Source organism: Pezoporus occidentalis, unplaced genomic scaffold, assembly GCF_034315485.1.
Source record: "Pezoporus occidentalis ecotype Australia unplaced genomic scaffold, CSIRO_AGI_Poc_V1 ctg45, whole genome shotgun sequence".
NCBI lineage: Eukaryota > Metazoa > Chordata > Aves > Psittaciformes > Psittacidae > Pezoporus > Pezoporus occidentalis.
In genome coordinates, this window is record NW_026915780.1 from 2,572,689 (window position 1) to 2,592,089 (window position 19,401).

General features: G+C 46.7%; 1 protein-coding gene across 2 annotated transcripts in view; it reads right to left on the reverse strand.

Annotated features, from left to right (window-relative positions):
* The window catches only part of PTPRE (protein tyrosine phosphatase receptor type E), a 97,402-nt gene extending 83,682 nt beyond the window's left edge, over nucleotides 1-13,720 (reverse strand). The window contains exons 1-2 of one of the 2 annotated variants that reach the window (XM_062635224.1): nucleotides 13,621-13,720; nucleotides 12,561-12,627 (exon numbers count right to left, since the gene is read on the reverse strand). The gene's annotated coding sequence lies outside the window, so the exon portion shown is untranslated. The remainder of the gene's footprint in view (nucleotides 1-12,560; nucleotides 12,628-13,620) is intronic. The other variant, XM_062635225.1, reaches the window with a different exon arrangement.
* Between the last annotated feature and the right edge of the window lie 5,681 nt (nucleotides 13,721-19,401).

Sequence of the window (19,401 nt, forward strand, 5' to 3'; positions counted from 1 at the left end):
GGAAGCAGAGACATTCCCACAACAAGGAAGGCTTGCTGCCCACTTGGAATTTTCTTCTATTGCTCAGGATATCAGGTCAGAAATATTAAAGGCTATTTCAAACTCAAATGCAGTAGTAGAGTCCCAGAGGCCCAATCACAATATCCTTTCCCCATTGTCCTGACTTTGTTTGCTTGGAAACAAAGCACACAAATGATTCCAGCATTCCAGAAACTTTATAAACAGGCAATGCCTTGTTTGCCCATTCTTCCTACAGAAAGACAGGACAGTGTGAATGCATTCAATCCTGCTTGCATGCCTTGGGGAAAAACACAAGAAAATGAAGTGCTGACAAGCAGTCCCAAAGCATCAGAGGCTACAGGGATTCGGTACAGAGAAATCTCCTATTTTGAGGCCTAACACCAGTAGGGAATCGTTGCCATAAACATCATCCTTGCTTAATGACTTCACATTGGTCATAATTTAATTAAACTGGAAAAGAAAACCCAACCAAACCAAAGAAACGCACCAGTATCGCTGCTCTAACATTCCTAGTATCCATATTACTACAGCAACCACCTATCGCCACTACTTAGTATCCTGGTACAGCTTGACTATGATCATCTGTTCACCATGACCTTGGTGTGAAGCTATTATAAGGACACTGTGTTTCACAAATATCTTACCAAACAGCCTGTGTTGCAATTAAACAAGAGTTTCAGTTCTTAAAGACCCAGATCAAAGAGCACTGATGTGATGCAATTGTTTAGATGTTTCCAGGGAGACCTAAAAAGCCAGAAAACAATAAAGATCTAAAAACTTAGAACACACCTGTTGGTTTAAGAGGTTCCCATGGGAGTTCTTAAACACAGAGTTAGGAATTACACAAGTGCCTCTGCGGTTTCTGAGCTTTGATTCTGGTTTTGGCCCTGAAAACTAACAGGGTCTCTTTAATTCCTTTAAAAACTCATTAGCTACTGCTCGAGTGCTGCAAATCCCTAAGCAGCAAATGGTGACAGGGCACTAATTCTCAGCAAACGCAGTACTTTTTCTGATATATGTATGATGTATCACTCTAAGCATTGATTTTAGATGCTGAAACTCAACAAAAAAGTCCTCTTTCCCTGAACCTGAGATCACAACATTTTGAAACACAACATTCCACAGACACAATTCATCAATACATATATCACAGAATCACAGAATAGTTAGGGTTGGAAAGGACCTTAAGATCATCCAGTTCCAACCCCCTGCCATGGGCAGGGACACCTCACACTAAACCATGTCACCCAAGGCTCTGTCCAACCTGGCCTTGAACACTGCCAGGGATGGAGCATTCACAACCTCCCTGGGCAACCCATTCCAGTGCCTCACCACCCTCACAGGAAAGAGTTTCCTCCTTATATCCAATCTAAACTTCCCCTGTTCAAGTTTGAACCCGTTACCCCTTGTCCTATCACTACAGTCCCTAATGAACTGTATATGATCAATACAGTATTGGTTTTAGTAAATAAAGACCAATATTACAAGAAATCCTTAAGAAAAGCATTACACCCTTCTAATCTAATAAAATTAAGAAATAAAAAGCCTTATTTCTGACAAAAATGAACGTATTTAATACACAACCATAAGCCCCAGACACTAAAAAGTTGGTATCACCTGCCTTTGGCTCACGGAAGAGGGGACTTCCCTACGCTCCAGTCTTGCCGGTGACAGGATGAAACAAACCGGTGCTGAACACAGTCATTTTTCCCCCCTGGCTTTGTTGCCTCTGTTGCTTTCAAGAGGACAATTCTAGTTTCTATGCAGAGATAAAGATTGCTGTCAGCCCCTTGAAACAGGCACCATGAATAGCTGCAGTGTTCGGCGCTGCGTGACGAGCGAGCTCCAGAGCCGGTCCTGGTGCCCAACACAATGGGTGTTTGTGGTTCCTGAAGTCAGGGTTGAGCAGCAGCCTACCAGACATCAACAGATGTGCTGTATCACCTCTGGTGAAAAATGCTCAAAAGACAAGATTTCTTTAAAATTCCAGCTTTTTCCTTTCATTCTTGTGTTTTGAAGCAAGTTCCAATAGCTACCATCAAAGCCGTAGAATGCCTCGAGATGAAAGGCAATCAGGAGATGTGCCTACCCAAGCAAAAGCTACAGCACAGCCAGATTCGATTCATTAAAAAAGGGGGACAGGTCCTGCTATTACACCACTTTTTATGACAAAGGCTTTAATGCACATAAGGATAAGGGAGAAACTCTTTACCATGAAGGTGGTGGGACACTGGAACAGGTTGCCCAAAGAAGTTATAGATGTCTCATACCTGGCAGTGTTCAAGGCCAGGTTGGATGGTGCTTGGAGCAAGCTGCTCTAGTGGAAGGTGTGGCAAGGGCTGGAACTGGATGAGCTTTAAGGTCCCTTCCAACACAAAACATGCTGGGATTCTGTGATTTGGATTTAGATTCTTCTTACTGAAGCCCATCACCCTTGCCAGCTGCAACTTCTGTCCTCTACACGGTTATACCAAGAAGGTGATAAGCAGAATCATGAACCTGAAAGCCCACTCTCCAATCCTGTCTCTTACATGGGTTTTTCATAAGCTTACCCATTTGCCACTCAACCCAGGCACCACCACAGCTCTCACTTGAATTCATGTTTACCTGCTCTCTTCATCTTGCCTTTCCCCACACTGCCACCTCCACCCCTGGGAGCTAAACATCAACAGGCTAAAGTTGCACTTCAAATCAAACCTTAAAAATCACATCTTGCCTTATTCCCATTCAAACTGTCCATGTACTCTGCCCATCAATATTTCATCTGGTGATCACAGTCATTCATATAGTAGAAATAACACATTAAAAACATCTGAGTCAATTTTCTCTTGTTCTTTTAGTGACAAGAACCATTCTCTACACATGTATAGACCCAGATATATGAAATAAACATTACCCAACGCTGGAAATCAACCATTTAATCTCCCCATGCTCCCTTCCTTCATCAGAGAGGAAGGAAAAGTGTCTTGAGACAAGAAGTGACCTCAATGCCGGGAAGAAGCCCACAGGTTGTCCGCATTATCCTCACAGACAATTGTCTCTAACTAGATGATCTTTAAGGTCCCTTCTAAGCCAAACCATTCTATGATTCTATGACTGAAGACAGAGCTTAAGTAATCCAGCCTGCCAGTTTAGGGGTACAGTGCTGGGGAGTGCACATACCCGAGTTTATAAACTGGCAAATACCATATTTCCAGTAATACTAAAATAGCAATGTATCTAGGTTACTAGAAACTTTAATTATGTGACATTCACAAGTAATTTCCCTTGGAAAACACATGAATACATTAAATTAGCCTTGGGGGAAAAAAAAAAACACAGAATTAAACGGGACATTTGAGGCTGGGGAGTATATTACCAGCAGCACACCTCATACATAGAAACTCCACCGCCGCAAATAGCTGGACCAGGTCCCAAACACAGGAAAACAATACAAGTTCACGTCCACACACTATGTATAAAGACTATTTCTTTGAGGAGCTGCAGAGCATCTTTCATTCTCCTTGCTATAAGAACACAAAGACTACTGGGAAGAACACAAAATCCCTCTGATTTTAAGTCTGATGCTCTGTGTGCGAGGAACTGTGATGCAGCACCTACTCTCCACTGAACTTCAATTTGTAATCCCAGACTGGTTTGGGTTGGAAGGGACCTTAAAGCTCCTCCAGCTCCAACCCCTGCCACGGGCAGGGACCCCTTCCACTAGAGCAGCTTGCTCCAAGCCCCTGTGTCCAACCTGGCCTTGAACACTGCCAGGGACGGGGCAGCCACAGCTTCATAAGGGAGCATATGAACCTAAGCATTAAAGTACAATTAAAAGGGCATCAAATTCTTTGCAGGACAAGTCTTTTAGAGGTTTGCTCCTTTTCTAAGTTTTTAAATGTAAAATACAAACATTTTCCATAAAGATACTTTACAAAAGGAACGACTTCGGAGTGACCCTACCACAAATTGTATTAACAGGTATCAATATTAACGCATCCCACTGCTCTGCTGTCTTACGGACCCTGAGTCCTCACCCTCTATTTCTTGGCTATAACAAAGCATACATACAAAAAGCAGCAACTGAGGATATGCTGCTTTCTGTAACACAGCCCCTTGAATGCACTTGTAAACCACACAAACCATGCTAGGCCCTTACTTTATGGTTGCTACAAAGCGGTGTTTCCGTTATCTGCCATGCAACGGTTATTACTTACCATGACAGTGAAAATGAGAGCACAGCTTCCAGGCTGAAGGTATTTTGGGGAAGTTACTGTCACCCATCGGAGTGACTCACAGCTTCAGCAACGTGTTTGCAAAGCAGCTTAATAAAACCCAGACCTGGTGGATTCAATCAGCGATGAGGATATTAATGACTCGGATGCAATAAGGGTGGAGAGCAGCGGGATGGAGCACTGGCAATGCTCCTGCAGGAATGGCCACACACCAACACTAGGAAATATTAGAGCACATTGAGCAACGTGTTCAATGGATGAGCAGAAATCCAGCAACTTTTCAACATGCCTTTGCATAACAACAACATCATTTAAGAAACGACAAACGGGAACGGCTTTAAACTGAAAGAGGAGAGATTTAGGTTAGGTATAAGGGAGAAATTCTTCACTGCAAAGGTGGTGGGACACTGGCACAGGGTGCGCAGAGAAGCTGTGGCTGCCCCATCCCTGGCAGTGTTCAAGGCCAGGTTGGACACAGGGGCTTGGAGCAAGCTGCTCTAGTGGAAGGTGTCCCTGCCCGTGGCAGAGGTTGGAACTGGATGAGCTTTAAGGTCCCTTCCAAACAAAACCATTCCAGGATTCTATGATACAATGGCAAAATCTGCACAAAGCAGCGGTGTATAAATACGGGGCTGTGTAGCATCATAGGACAACAGCACACTTCATGCTCGGCTATAAGAGAACAGGAGAGCCTGGATGTTTTGAAGGAGACTATATTTAGAAGAAGCCATTACAATGAATATCTGTTTGAAATAGATGTAAGTTCACGTACGAAGGCAAAACATCCTCAAACATACCAGACACCTCTGAACACTGATACACAGCTGTGAATGGATTTCTAGCCAAAAACCTGCTAAAACAGTGCTTCCCCCCTCTCCCCGGCCCCTCAACAGCTGGCATACTCCTGCAAGCTGCTGTCCAGTGGGATAGTTCCTTCCTTTCCCACGCTCCGGAGCCGGTTCCGATTACAGCTCCCAGTGATGGCAGCATCCCACGGGACAGGCGGCTGCAGCCCAGCTTTTGGAGCACGGCACCCTGGGGACCACAGCTCGGGGATGCTCCATCCATCTTCTGAGCCCAAGAGAACTGCACAAACTTCCCTTAAAGAACATCTTCGGTGTCGAAGCATCCCGCGTAGTGTTAACTACTGAAAGCATCAGCGCAGTATGGATCACAAGGGCAGGCTACAGATAACCTGCAGTGATTTCCATGCTCCATCCTCTCAGCCATCTGACAGTCCCTGCGTTTCATTTCTCTCTTCTACAACCCCAAAAAGGACCAGAAGGTGCCTCCGCTTGCCACAGAGGCCGGCAGCTATGAAATTATCAATTGAAGTCAAATATCAGCTAGAAAGGGGAATGCCCTAAAGAAGCTGGTATATTTTATCAGCGTAGATAATCTTTAAGGTCTCTTCCAAACTATTCCATGATTATCAGGGAGCAGTTTGGTTCAAGCTGTTTCCAACTCTGCCAACAGAACTTCCACAAGGTTTTCTCTCCTAAGATATAAGAGATGCCACAAAGGCTCAATCGCTGTAGGATCTTTTCTTGCCATTTCTTTACAGCAAAACCAACATCAGGAATATAGACGTTACAGCTGCTACAACTGATGTGAAAGAGCCTTGTAAAGGAGGAAGGACTGAGTACCAACACCAGCACGAATATCTAAAAGATATTGTCCATATTTAACCTGCTAAGATTTATTATATATACAATACATATATATTTAAATACAACATCACCAGAGGATAAAGCAGTATGTAGACCTGCTGGTGGGGCATACTACTACTGAGCCCCAAGATGTTAAATGCACACGGAGCTGCACTAGACAAAACATGTAGTCTCTTTCCGCAGGCATTAAACTTGCATTTTAATGCCTAAACTGCTATAGGAGGGTCCATAGACATTAAAACACTGTTTCCAGAGAAAGTTTTGAGGGTTCAGTGATTTTCCAAGGAAATTATTCAAGCTTCTTCCTCTGAAGATGCTGATAGACGAGGCCGTATTTCAAGTTCGATGTAGTACAGCGATTCCGAGCTCCTTCAGTACAAATTACAACTCAATCAAGTTACACAGAACTTCCAAATAACGTCTGCAGTTCACCAGCCAAAGTATCAAAACCAGAAACAGTGAAGAATTCGGCTGTCACGCGCTCTGTACATCTCTGCGTATCCCATGCCCATGTCACGCTCAAGAGGGATTTACAGTGCAATAGGAGCAGGTCTCCTGGAAAAATCTCACATTCTGGCAGTCCCAATAGTCTCAACATCACATCTTCCTAAATTTGAATCTCAGCTTAAACAAAGGCATGCAAATAGGCCATCGTTTAAATACAGCTCCCCGTTCCCACTTTTCCCTTTCCTCCCCACCTTCCTAGATACACTTAAGTCACTAAAGCTTCCTCTCCCCTTATTCCTGTCAGGAACCAGAGAGGTGCTGAGCTGGGAGGACAGCCTGTGAGAAACAGATCAGCATTTAGTGCTGTACCTGTGGCCTTGAAATGTGCCCTCAGGTGGGTTCTTTATTTGGCTTTTCAGGATTGATGGGCACACGTGTAATTTAAAAGCAATTTGGAGCAGCAGTAGTTTGGCTTGAAATTAATGAGCTTTTGGCAACTGCAAACAAGACGATAACGCAAACCCATTTAAACTCATGCCTATATTTAACAGGAAGAGCATCATTTTAACTTGGTTATATACAAAGGCTTTTCTTCTGCAATATATGAAAGGGATTCTTCCACAATCTTGCTCTCGGTAGCAATTTGCTAACTCCCCCCAGTTGTAACAGATCAGTAGAAACAAAGGCAGCAGCTAAATTAATAGCGTTGAGTAATTAAATGCTTTAAGTGACCTTGTGCAGTATGATTGAATACACTCTTGAAACCCAAACCTAAAGTAAAATAACCTCAGAAAGCACCTGAGAAACCTAAACACACAGAACATGGGATAAAAAACATAATTCACTGCTTGTTTAAATCAACAGCCCACTACTCATGGTAAATCACAGCACTGCAGTTCAAGCAATATTCTGTGTATCACGGCAGACACTGAGGCTAGGAATGCAAAGAAAAATAATCATCAATGGACAAAGAGGAAACACGACAAGATTGAAGGGCTAAAGCCAATTAAAGGGGGATTTACTAAAAGAACTAGCAAGCAAGGTGAAGGCAGGTTAATAGATACATCTGTGTTGGACATGATTGTTTGCTTGTTTATCCTTTAATTTGCACTGTTAGTTTGGAAATCAGTTGAGAAACTGCTACAGGTAAAGAAATCTGCATGTTTAGCAATAAAATCTGTTAGGAAGAAAACAGTTTTCAGTACGCATTGAAAGGTTCACACTCTTCTAACCACAATCTTATAGCATCAGATGTCTACAAACTGCAACTGAAGCTCACCAGTGAGGGCAGACCGAGCACTGCTCAAGCAAGTGACACAAGACAGTATCCAAATAAGTCCTGGTAAATTCTCTGCAGATTTTGCACACAGATATGCTCACAAATTGCCATATTATACCAAAAATAAGGTAAAAGACAGAAAGGTGGGTTAAAAAAGTTAATTGCTTCTCTAAGAAACTAAAATGCATCCCATGTAACAGTGAAAACACTGAAGCTAAAGAATTACAGCTCTTGGTGAGGAAACAGTTACAGATCCTTTAAAATACACTGAAAACCAGAGGGTCTTCAGCCCCCAAATTCTCATTGCTGCCTTCAAGTCGTGATGATGTGGGCTTTCTGCCATTCACCAGAGTTATCTTTTGTTTCTGATTAAAAGTTTCATTAAAAGGACCAAGGTATAAAAAGACGTATTTGCTACAGGTAACAAATTCTGGGAGCAAACACCAAGAGAGAAGAAAACAGAATGAACCTCATTGAGCATGGTCCCAACTTGGGAACACATAGAAAAGACCCCAGCAGACCAAGGGGACCATGACCTTTAGTTTGCAAGACCAGAGGTAGGAGAGTACTAGTTCTGCACAACCAACTAAGTTATTCAATCCTTATTACAATCCACATTACACCACATCCGTAGGGGAGGGATGTTTAAAGCACCACGCTCCCACAGTTCGTCTCAGTCTGGTTGTGCTGGCCAATAATCAAGATTACTCTGCTAGTCTTCAATCAGTCCCATACAAGGGGCACCATCATCAGTGACAGCAGCGCTGCGTTTTCATTAAGCTTTCTCTCAAAGTCATTTCAGATGACAGAGATATTGATTTTACTGAAGAGGAAGGAAACGCAACACAGAGCAGCTAAAGAAACACCCAGCCATGGGGAAACAGCAGCCTTCCAGTATCTGAAGGGGGCCTATAGGGATGCTGGGGAGGGACTCTTCATCAGGGACTGTAGTGACGGGACAAGGGGTAATGGGTTAAAACTGAAACAGGGGAAGTTTAGACTGGATATAAGAAGGAAATTCTTTCCTGTGAGGGTGGTGAGGCACTGGAATGGGTTGCCCAGGGAGGTTGTGAATGCTCCATCCCTGGCAGTGTTCAAGGCCAGGCTGGACAGAGCCTTGGGTGCCATGGTTTAGTGTGAGGTGTCCCTGCCCATGGCAGGGGGTTGGAACTGGATGACCTTAAGGTCCTTTCCAACCCTAACTGTTCTATGATTCTAAAAATCTGAGCACACCACAGTCAAAACACCATCCAACAGCATCCCCCTCTCCCATCTATCCTTCCAGTTCCCAGAGGCATCCTCTGCAGGCAGCACACAGGAATAGGCACATGAAAGGACATCACTGATGGAATTACTGTACCTGCAGTAAGCAGAGTGAATTCAGAAGGCAATGCTGTGCACATGCCTTAAAAATATGCTCCATGTTGTTCATACTTCAAATATAAACCCTGTGCTTCTCCTATCTCTGTATTATCAGCATCTCATTTCAGCTCTGGCTTATACAAGTTTTCCTGTCTGTTGTACGTATTTATTTAAAAGGATATCTACATTACAGCAAGAAGTTTGGAGCACAGCAAATATTAAATATGAACCTTCACAGCACTCGGGATGGATCACACAAAACCTACTGTTATCAGACAGGATGAGGACTACACCTGGATAAGGCCTTGTGCAGAAGGGCACAGGCGACAAGAACAAGATAAGATTACAGTTCAAGAGGATGTGGAAAGCCTTGCACAGAGCAGCCTCGTGGGCACAGCCTCTTTCCATTCAGCTTGAATTCTGCTGCACCACACTGCAAATCAGTTAAGGCAACATCTGAATCATTCCCTAAGACAGCTCTCAACCCATAAAACAAGCATCACATACAGGGTACCCATAAACGATGCGCCACAAAGAATACATTATTAAAGAGGTCTAAATTATGTATCCCTTCAATTTACAATGCTTTGATCATGGGGCACCAAATCGTGTTTAAGGTTACAAGGGGTTCTGCTTTCATTAATATTGTATCAGGAAATCAGTAATAAAATGCCTATCAAGAAACAAAGAACTGTTCACTGCGGGCACTGCAGCCCTCAGGTTCAGCTCTTCCACAGCCACTTCCCAGGACACAAGGATGCGGGGCTGGAAAGCCACAGCATCCCAGCGTGCACAGGACATGGAGCAAGCAACTAAGTTCAAGTCTGTGTATATTATTCCCTGAGAACACTGTGTTGAGGACAAGAACATTTAGGGCCAGGCCAAGGGGAATGGCTTTAACCTGCCCGAGGGGAGACTGAGATGAGCTCTTAGGCAGAAGCTCTTCCCTGTGAGGGTGCTGAGGCGCTGGCACAGGGTGCCCAGAGAAGCTGTGGCTGCCCCATCCCTGGCAGTGTTCAAGGCCAGGTTGGACACAGGGGCTTGGAGCAAGCTGCTCTAGTGGAAGGGGTCCCTGCCCGTGGCAGGGGTTGGAGCTGGAGGAGCTTTAAGGTCCCTTCCAACACAAACCAGGCTGGGGTTCTGTGATCCTTACTACACTATTCATACAGGAATATAAACCCCAAAGTGGTTATTTCCAAGCTCAAGCATGACAATTGCAGTACCAGGCCTTCCTTTTTTAAACAACCAGCAATTTCCTTGACAGCTTTTCACCTACTTTGCACCACGCTTGCTAACCCCAAGGAAAGCCCTGAGAGTGCTTTACACCTCTCAGTAAACTCAAACTGCATACTCAGCAATCTCCTCAGCTTGGCCCCTATTGCCATGAAAATCAAACCACCAGCATCACCCTGCCAAAACAAGAGGTGTGGCCATGGGTTTGTCCCACAGAGTGCAGGTCCCTGCTCCTTTCCCTGGGCTCTAGGCAGGAACAAGAGCCCAGCCTGCTCCAGCCTCTGCTCCACACACAGACCAGCCACCACCGCTCAGCCGGTCCCTCCTACCAACACCCCCGACACCAAATAGCACCTTCTGGATGCTTTTAGCCCTTTTCCTTTCAGCTGCTGTTGCTGAGGAATTGTCAGGGTCCTTCCAGATACATTCACCTTCGTGTTTCTATATAAAGGCAGGTTTTTTTCTACTAAAGCATTCATTGCTGATGGCCTTTGAGTGCTCTGATACCACCAACGGGCACAGGATCTCCACCTGGTGTTAAGCCCTGCATAAATCTGTGCCAAGCCCTATACTGGAAATCAAGACTGAAATACAGTATCGCATTTACAAATGACAGTACCGTTCAGAGGAGGCACAGACACCATCCTCAGCTTCTCTATATAACTGAACACCTTCTCCTGCAGAACCTCCCACTCCTCCAGCGAGCAGGGTGGACTGCGCTCACATCAGTACATTCAGTATTCCTTTGTATCTTGGCGGTCTGCGTCCCACACAGCATTCAACACGTGCCTTGCCTCTTTCTTGCTCTTCAGTAGGACTGCCTAGCTCTGAGATCCTCAACAAATCTACATGACAACATCAAACACCAAGCAGTACGTACACACACGAAAGCTGCACGGGACTTGGGACAAGGGCCTGTAGGGACAGGCCAAGGGGAATGGCTTTAACCTGCCCGAGGGGAGACTGAGATGAGCTCTTAGGCAGAAGCTCTTCCCTGTGAGGGTGCTGAGGCGCTGGCACAGGGTGCCCAGAGAAGCTGTGGCTGCCCCATCCCTGGCAGTGTTCAAGGGCAGGTTGGACACAGGGGCTTGGAGCAAGTTGCTCTAGTGGAAGGTGTCCCTGCCTGTGGCAGGGGTTGGAGCTGGGTGAGCTTCAAGGTCTCTTCCATCCCAAATCGGTCTGGGATTCTATAATTAAATGCATTTAAGGAATATAGAAGACACTAGCCAAAGCACAGCAAGCCAGGATGGCTGCTGTAACACAGCTCCTATGCAATTCTTTCATTTGTGACCAAAGACAGCACAAACTAAAGGAACCAGACACTACACCCACACCATTTTCTTCCTCACATTTTCTCTTTCCTTTCTTCTCCCACATTTCTAAACCAACTGCTTTTCTCAGTCCAGAAAACAAGTATTTGCAGCTTAACCCCCTTCACACCCTCTCCGGTGCAGAGCCCACATCTGCATACACACCAGCACAGCCCCATGAACCCAGAGACCTCAGCTGCATAATCTCTGCTTCTCCCACCTCCATCCTCACCCCCTTTCTCTCTCAGGGCACAAGTGCCCCCACCCCAAGCACAAAGCAGACACAGGCTGCCCCACCAGCAGCAATTACAGACTGTTACCCCCATTAGGGACTCCTCATCCACCTCCAGCGAGAACAACACATGGACCACCTGCATCATTGTACATCAAGACTTGGACGGTTCCACTTGTTACCCATCAGAGCTAACTGGGAACTTAACACACCTCCTGGATGAGTAGAGCCCATTACATCCATATAAAAATCTCTTTCAAATGACACCAAGTTTCCAGCTGAATGTCACTGATTTTCATCAACAGTTACTTTATTTTCCCCAGCCCCACAGCACAACGTGCACAGAAGATCCCCATGCACAAGTATTTTTCAACTCCCAAGCACCTCATTATTTCCACTCCCCAAGTTTTCTCGTAATGCTTATAACATCCTCGCAAAAGAACCCCACTAAGCAACACCATTTCTTTCAGCCCAGTGGTCCGTACCATACAAACCAGACCCAGGCAGTGGTTTAGAGGCTACACAGCTTAACACACTATGGAAATGAGCCACAGGGAGAGGAACCTCAGTGGAAAATCAAACACAAGAGATACCCTTTCCCATTCAAAAGCACTGCTCAGTCACAGGGCAGGTATCCAGTGACCCTTTGGACAACCACAATTAAAGTGTAAGAAAAATAACCCAGTGATGGGAGACAGAAGTTGTCTTTACATTACTTTTGTGAGGTTTGTCGTTATTTTTCTCAGTCTTTTAAACAAAACCATAAGCAGGAGGGATTAAACACGATACCTTTGTTTCTGGAAGTAATAAATGTGATCTTTTCCATGAAAGCCTCATTTGACGTCTCCCCGTCAGCCTGCATAAAGGAAAGCACAAAGTTCCTCACCAGCTGCAAGGTTTACACCCACCTCCACACAACCAGGGGCTTTTCCCTTGCCAGGAGCATCCCTGATGCCAGTCCCTCCGGTGACCCCCCTCCTCTAGGCACCATCTGATGCCAAATCACAGCCTTTGCCAGGCAGCAGCCGCGATGCTGGTGATGTGAACCAGGCAACCACTATCAAACCAAACTGATCAACAGCGAGTGGAAGCACATGGGTTTCACACAGCGCTCCTCTTGCCCAAGGGAGGGTAAAAGAGTTTGCGAGCAGGAACATCACCCCCTTGGTCATTAATGCTGTCTGTCTGAATTCCAGCTGCACCCACAGCCCCCTTTGCCTCGGGACGAGCTGGATGAACACGGCACGGATACGCTAACGGGGGATAAAATGGGTTTTTAAAGCTTAAGTTCCCAGCCCCGTTCCAGGAGCCGGGAATGAGCCTGAACAGCCCGGACACCCACTTGGATGGCGCACAGGGGAGTAAACAGCGATGCCCGAAGCGAGGCAGCAATACCTGCCCGCTCCCCAGTATTATCGCGGGTGGGTTCCGCATCACCCGAACCCTTCCCGCTACCACAACCCCTAGCGATGAGGCTCCCACCGCCCGCCTCACCCCAACACCGAGGTCCCCGCCGCCCTCCCGAGGACGGGCACCCCGTGGAGAAAGGGGCACGCGTGGAAGGGGCGAGCGCAGCAGCGCGGACCGGCACCGGGAAGCTCGCAAACACCCGCCGCTTCCCGTCGCGTACCGGGGCGGCCCGGCCTCCGACGGCATGGCCGGGGGGAGACGGGAACAAGGAAGGGGAGAAGGAGGACAGGGAAGAGGAGGAGGAGGACGGGGCTCCCCCCGCACCTGCGCTGCCCGCCCCGGTCCCCACCGGCAGCACCAGCCCCGGCACTGCAGCATCCCCCGCCCGAGCGCCACCGCAGCCGCTGCCCCGCGGGTCCCGTTCCCCGGCCCCGCTCACCTCGGCGGCTCGGCGCCCCTCGGCTCCCCGCGCAGGGGCGGGCGGGCCGCGGGACGCGCAGGCGGTGCGGGGCGGCGGCCAGGCAGGAAATCTCCTTCCTCCTCCTCCTCCTCCTCCTCCTCCTCCTCCTCCTCCGCCCGCTCCCCGGCGCCGCGGCGGCGGGCGTGGAGCCGCCTGGCGGTTACCGGCGGTATCGCAGCGGAGGGGACCCTGCGCTCGGACCCTGCTCGGGATGCATGAGGGGAGAGCGCCGGAGTCAGAGGTGATGCTGCCCGGGCACGTCGGGAGTGTGTCGGTTCCTGCAGCGTTGAGGATGTGCGGGAACACGAGGGTTTGAAGCGTAGGATCAATCAGCCAGGTTGGGAAAGAGCTTTAAGCTCATCCAGTCCAACCATTCCCCAGCACTGCCAAGGCCACCGCTCACCCATGGCACTGAGGGCCTTGTCTACACGGTGTGTGAACACTTACAGGACAGTGACTCCAGCACTGCCCTGGGCAGCCTGTTCCGATGCCTGAGCACCCTTTGGGCAAGACGTTTCTGAAGGCGGCTACAAGGATGCTGGAGAAGGGCTCTTCATCAGGGACTGTAGCAAAAGGACAAGGGGTGGTGGGTTCAAACTGAAACAGGGGAAGTTTAGATTGGATCTAAGGCAGAAGCTCTTCCCTGTGAGGGTGCTGAGGCGCTGGCACAGGGTGCCCAGAGAAGCTGTGGCTGCCCCATCCCTGGCAGTGTTCAAGGCCAGGTTGGACACAGGGGCTTGGAGCAAGCTGCTCTAGTGGAAGGGGTCCCTGCCTGTGGCAGGGGTTGGAGCTGAATGGGCTTTAACGCCCCTTCCAACCCAAACCAGTCTGGGATTCCATATGATGCTTAGGTGGCTGCATGGCAGAGCTGGGGTGAACAAGAGAAGTCTGAAGCCTTTGACATCCACCTTTTCCCTTCAGGAAGCCTCTGCAGCATCTCAGGCTGCGCGGGGCAATGAACTGGGACGGTGAAACTCAGAATAGAAACGCCAGGCTGAAAAGTAGGGCAGGGAGGAGGGGATTACTGAGGAAAGGCAAGAATCAGGGCGTCTGAACGTTGCTTCCTTTTGTCTCCAGTCCCCTGGATACCTCTTCTTGCAAAACAAGAGGCTTCTATCTGCAAGAATCTCTCCTCCAGGAGAGGTGGAATGGTTTGTGTTGGAAGGGAGCTTAAGGCTCCTCCAGCTCCAACCCCTGCCACAGGCAGGGACACCTTCCACTAGAGCAGCTTGCTCCAAGCCCCTGTGTCCAACCTGGCCTTGAACACTGCCAGGGATGGGGCAGCCACAGCTTCTCTGGGCACCCTGTGCCAGTGCCTCAGCACCCTCCCAGGGAAGAGCTTCTGCCTAAGAGCTCATCTCAGTCTCCCCTCGGGCAGGTTAAAGGCATTCCCCTTGGCCTGGCCCTACAGGCCCTTGTTCAAAGCCCCTCTCCAGGTTTCCTGTAGGTGAAGAAGTTCCATGGCTCCTAAATTAATTAGTCAGGAGAAAGGAATGTGAAGCTGCTTCCAAAGAACCAAAGAAAACGCACGACATATAATTATTAATGCCTTACTGGGAGGGGAAAGAGATTTTCCATAGGGAGAACCTAAAGAAATTGCACAACCATGAAATAAAGTTGTAAAAAAACTTTATCCAACCTTTCTTGCTCCAGCATTCCATGCTTGTGGCCAAAATACCCCTATTGACACAGCATGACAGAAATGGAGCCTTGCTGCTCCACCTCAGTGGTCCTAGCCCTGCTTCCTTGCATCATCCAGGCTACTTCTAAGCCCAGGTTTACACTGTGGATGTGTTTTAGGATACACTGTTGAGCTGGAGCCAGCAAGAGTGAGTAAGCCCAAAGCTGATTCTATCTTCAGTTGCTGGCTATAGGAAAACATCATATGATGCTCAGATATAGTGCTTCATCCACAGAACTACATCACTGCTCCACAAAGTCTAGCAGCGAGGGATCTCCAGAATGAGGCATCTTTAAACCCACCTTCAGTTCTCTCCAGGCAAGGTCTGAAGAGAATTTATGCTGGTAAGAAAGGGGAGAGGATGAAAGACAAAGCTGCTGTGGGATTTGAAGCAATTTAGCTCTATTGACAGAGCTTACCTGCTTCTTCAGGAAATAAATCTAAGCAGTTGGAAGACTGAAAGGCTATAGCAAGAACAAGATAATACCGGGTAGATGTCTGTGTGTGGGGCCCCAACAGACCTCCAGCAGCGGCTTGTCTTTGTCTGTCTCTCATCCCGCTGGTCCTCTGTCTTTTCCTCTCATCCCATCACAAATCAAATCCATTCACAGAAATGTCAGCTCTTTGGCAACCGTTTCACCTTTGCTTCCAGTTTGCCAAGGATGCTGCGGAGCTTCTGACAGCTCCTTGGAGAGACCCAGCACCTGCATCCAGGGATTCACACCGTGGAAGTGACGTTATTCCAATCAAAGATGTGGAATCCTAGAATCCCAGCCTGGTTTGTGCTGGAAGGGATCTTAAAGCTCATCCAGCTCCAACCCCCTGCCACGAGCAGGGACACTTTACACTAGACCATGTGGCTCAAGGCTCTGTCCAACCTGGCCTTGAACACTGCTGGGGATGAGGCATTTACCGCTCCTTTGGGCAACCTCTTCCATGGCCTCACCATACTAAAAGGGAAGAACTTCTTTCTTGTCATAGATTAATATATATATAGTTATATATATATTTAATTATGCTTTCTGTACACTCCTGTAAACCCAAAAGGCAACGCATGGTCCCAGCCTTGAGAGAAAGGACTTCAAGGAGGAGAACCTATAGTGTTATTAAAGCATATGACACTGAGTATAACCTCCCACTTTCCTTCACTTAAACAAAAGCTCTCCAAATACTTGCAAAGCTCCCACATTTGCTGAGAAATGGCCACTGCGCCCTTGTCAGCAGCCTGGTGGATTTGCCTCTTTATTCTAGAACACGAGCCGTGAATGTACTAAGGAAGCTAGAAAATCAGAGACAGCACAGCAAATAACAGCTACAGACCCATGATTTCTGTAACTGCAAACATATCTCAGCCTAAAAATACAGGAAATACTCTAATTTAAAGTGCAGATAATCGGGGAAATGCATGGGAACATGTACCATCCCAGCAGTAGCTAATTTAATGACTTCAAAGCGGCATTTGTCAAAGATTTCTATGTATGAAATCTAAAATGATGAGTATCTAGGAACATATTTAAGTACTCAGGACTGCATATCTTTATAATTGCTACAGAAATTGCATTAAATGGAAGCCTGCCCAGCCAGCTCTTCCCTCCATCCTCACTTTAGTGTTTGCTCTAAACATTACAAACCTTGGAGCAGCTTCAAAGCCCCATTTCAGTAAATTGAAAGCATTGCACAGGCACTGCTTTCTTACAAAGCCAGAAAGCTTTTGCTTCCCACTCTTCAATACCCTATTCTTGACCAACTCATGCTATTATTATTCCACGAGTAATAGCAGCTTTTTAATAGGAAAACACATTATTTTAAGCTTCTGCAAGTCATCTTTTGGGATGTGGGAAAACTCTTGGACCTATTAGAGGCTTTAGCAGAGCTGTTGTTGTGGCAACTGGAGGCACATGGAAAATGGAAAACACCTTCAGACTTCCTTCAAAAACCCATTTACCAGCATGGCCCATGTTGTTCTGTGTAAAGCCCCAGGTATTTTACAGTCTGGAAATGGAGAGGAACAGGGGGAATGAGAAGTCAGTGTATTGCTGAGGTATGACTCTCCTTCCTCTGCCTTGTATGTGTTGGATAGGAAGTTCTAGAAGGTAAATGTTCCAATGGAAGAATTAATTTCTTATCAAGACTTAATGCTGGCTAATTTCTCAATCTCAAAACCTTTGGGTAAAGGCTATTTCAAGGGCTGCCCCTGCATCTCTTCCACTTGCCATTCCCATTAGGGCAAGTGAAGGAGATTCTGAACATGGCTTTTCCTCCTCTACCAAGACCAGGCAAAATTGGCCATGAGCTCTTCAGGTATCTGAGTACAGAACACAGTTGTATTGTAAATATATTCTGGAATGGCACAGGTCGTGCCTCAAGGCACCAGCTGAAGTACTCAGATGGTAGGAGGGAGGAATGCTCTTGCAGCTTTACAGCAGTGTGTCGCTCACTGTGCTTGCATTGATACCAGTGTGGTGGCTTTGGGATCTTCCACCTTTTTTACCTTTCAAGGTGAAAAGCAGCAGCCTGTGTTCCCACTGGCTGCTCAGGTGAGGATGCTATTTTGGAGGGGCAGCACAATATTCCGGCTGTCATTCCAATACCAACCAGAGTAAGAGCTACCAGGAATCAATAACTACCTAGCGACCGAGTTCTCAGCTGAGAAGGTTCAGTCATTTTCTGGGAAGGAATCCAAGCAACATTGAAAACGTATTTGGTTTTCCTTTCAGTGGTGCTGCTCTGAAGGAGAAGAATGAAAGCAGAAGATGGAACAGTACAAATCCACCCCCCAGCAGCACTGGGTACCGGTACACAAACATCACTGTGATCACATCCCTCTCAGTTTCCCAAACAGCTCTTGCAATAGTTTTGCAGTTCAGTTGAGCTTCACATTTTTCATCCCCAGCTACATAAAGTTCATGATGCTTTATCCCATTCCCCTCACCCAGTCCCAAATAAATCCCTATTTCTGCCACCTCTCAGAATGCTGTCTGCAAAGCTACCCAGAGGGGAAAAAAAAGAAATCAATCTCCTTCTTAGTATTCCATAGTACATTTATAACAATTTGTTTCAATTACAATTTATCTATCTTAAAAGGCACAGAGGCAATGCTAGTCGTGCATGGCCTGATCCCACAGTGCTGCTCATACATCTGCCTTGCGGGTAGAGTTATTGACTCCTTTTGGGGCCAAGTGCAGCTCAAGGATCTTTCCATCTCAGACCCTGAGCTCCTCTGCAATTAGACATGGAAAATGGAAACTAAAAAGGATGTGAAAGCTTCGGTCAGGTGTGCTTTTCCTGCAAACAAACCCTTGGACCCTGTCTGCTGCAGACAGAAGATGGCAACCCTTGGGAGGTGGCATCCATCAGATGGCATCCTTTAGGAGATGGCATCCTTTAGGAGGCTGCATCCATCAGAAGCTGTAGGCAAAGCTCACTATGTGATGTTTTTTTCACACGTAAGAATGTGTTCATAATGTAGACAAATAAATGTATATGAAAAGTTTGCAATTAAATGCTCTCATTTTATGTTTTTACATATTGGGTTGCTTAAAGCAAACTAACTTGTATATAAACAGAAGAGAAATGCTCCCTTACTCTGCCTTTAAACACACAGGGAGATATGTAACTTTATATAGCAAAGGATTCCAAATCTCTCTGCTGTCCATCTGATCCATAATAAATTACTCTGATTGTTCTCTCTGACTGTTGTGCAGGGCTGAGTCTGTATTAGCAGGGGCAGAGTTGGTAAGGTGCTCATCAAGGAAGGAACCCAATCTCTTCTCTGTTCTCTCAAGTGATAAGGTCTGTCATGTCAAGCCACAATTTTCATGACAAATTATACGATGTTTCTTTAGGTGGCTGTGAGAAAAAGACACAAGGAATCAAAATCACACCATCAGCAGAGACTGGATTAACTTCAAGGCGACAGGGAAGAAAAAGGCAAATCATGGTTTTATTTGTAGAGTAACTCCCGAGTTTCTGGTTTGAGACACAAAAAATTTGAGCTGAATCACTGAAAACTGAGTATAATTGAAAAAGATTGCTTAGAAAGGAACTACAGGCTGTCCACTACAGCCCTTGGTCTGTTA